We start from the raw sequence: 2,500 nt of genomic DNA on the forward strand, positions 1-2,500 counted from the left end.
CATTATTTTCTGAAGTCAGATTATTAGCGCAAGAAGACATGTTTGTGTTCCTGCCAGCCCACGATTGTGTGTGTGTGTGTGTGTGTGTGTGTGTGTGTGTGTGTGTGTGTGTGTGTGTGTGTGTGTGTGTGTGCGTGCGTGTGTGTGTGTGTGTGTGTGTGTGTGTGTGTGTGTGTTCGTGAGCGGGTCGAGGTTTTAACTTTGTTATTTTAACATACACACGTTAATGTAAAGTCACTGAGGCATCAAAATCCATTACTCCGTGATAATTAGTATCATTGTTATTATTATTGTTAACAATGATTATATTACAATGGCCAGCATGATAATGATTATTGTTTCTGTGTCATATCATTAATAGGAGTAATTGTATTACTCTGTTTGTCATTATTTCTATTACAGTTTCTTTTACAATATCTATCATCATCAACATCATCTGCATAACAACTTCAATTACTGACACCAGAATCACAACATTAATTCTAGTCTTAAATCTTTATCATCCTCACCATAATCATCATTATCTTTATGACTTTTATCACTATTATCATCATCCATATCATTATCATCATTATTATTATAATTATTATCAACATTAATATTATCATTATCATTATCTGTATATATCATCATTATCATTTTTGTCCTTATTATTAACATTATTATTATTATTTTTTTGTCGCTATCGTTATTATCTTTATTAGTGTCATCGTTAACCTTATCAGTTTTACTATTATTATTAAATCATCATCATTATCATAATCATTATTACTATCATCAATATTATGGTGTTGTTCATGGTGATAATGATGAAAGTGGTTGTTATGATGATATAATGATGCTGATAATGAATATGATATCAATGATGATGCATTTACATATGGATGATGATTTATGATAGTAGTTACAATGATGGTAGTGATGATGATGATGATGATGATAGTGATGAAGCTGCTGATGATAATGGTAGATGATGGATGATTACTTATGCTAATAGTTATACTAATAATGATACTACTACTACCATTATTGCCATTTTCCATAATTATAGCAATACTGATGATGGCAATGATACTACTACTAATACTGCTAATAATGATGATGATAATAAAAAAACAATAATATCAACAATAGTAATAATGATACTTCTAATAATAAAAATTATAACAACAATACTATACCTATTAGTAATATGGTGATGATAATAATTTTGATACATGTAATAGCGTTAACAATAATGATAACTAAAGCAATACCAACATAATCAACCATACTTCCTTATGAAGAAAAAACTTATCGAAACGTACAGCATTTATCCCGACAAAAGTAAGAGCGCTAACTTGTAAGACACATACAAGCAGTGTCTCAGTCACCGTTCACCATCCAAAACCACCCCAAGCACATCGCAAAGCTTATAAACAAAGTCCAAAAACACATCACAGTCACCAGAGCCCACAGTTATATCACAAAGCTCAGAAATACATCGCAAAGCCTACAAAATACACCACCACAGGAACAGCAGTTACAAACTCATCAGAATCTAGCCTCGACTCAGGCAGAGTTGTAGCCGAACACCGATCTTCCATCTGTGTGTATTAGACGTAAACCTTATTTTCCGAAGCTTAAGCACACCCGAAAAATATCTCTGTCAAAAAAGGGAACTCTTTACCGATTTTTTTCCCATATTTCCTCTTCGGGGAACTCTGCTTAACGCGAACAGGAAACGGCTTAACGTTGAGCAGTTTGGAGGTTAGATGGCTATGCGAACGAACTGAATGTCTGGGCCTTAATGTGGAGCGAATCTATTGTGAATTTGTGAATTTGTATCGTGCTCAGAAATCGGAGCACGCTACATTCGCGCTCGCTCTCAGGCAAGGTCGCTTATTCTCAAGTGCTCATTTCTGCCTCAAATGGATTTGGATCCTGGACTCAGGATTTTGTTCGCGGTGCACGAACGCCAGATTTTCATGACGGGACATTCTATCGAACACCTAGTTTTCATTCCTAATAATTGTGACTTGCACATACATACGTGCGTGCATAAAACACAGACATGCACGTGCACACACAGAAATACACAAACAGACACACGCGCGCCCACGTGTACGCATGTATTGTCTTTATTATTTATTTACAGAAATTTAAATAAGGCAAATATATATCTTGAAACACGTCTACATAAAAATCAGTCCGATCGCCATTCAGTGAATGAATGAATGGATGAATGAAGGAATGAATGAATACGGCGCACTCTCGTGGCGTAGGCAAGCTAGGAACCTTCTTCAACTGCGCCGCTCGCCAAGAGATGGCGCCTCCTGGTTCTTAACACTTGGACGGTCGCTTCCGGTAGGTGATACATGATAGGCGATGTTTGCTTTCTCCTCTTCCTTGTGATTTCCTCGACTTTTCCGGGCTCTTTATTTCTTTATTCACAGTGTGCGTATTATCATTTATGTATTTATATTAGCAAAACTATGAATTCAGAATCATGAAGACTTAA

Source organism: Penaeus japonicus, unplaced genomic scaffold (genome assembly GCF_977035675.1).
Source record: "Penaeus japonicus unplaced genomic scaffold, GWHDUDI00000001_assembly GWHDUDI00000002, whole genome shotgun sequence".
Taxonomy (NCBI): Eukaryota; Metazoa; Arthropoda; class Malacostraca; order Decapoda; family Penaeidae; genus Penaeus; species Penaeus japonicus.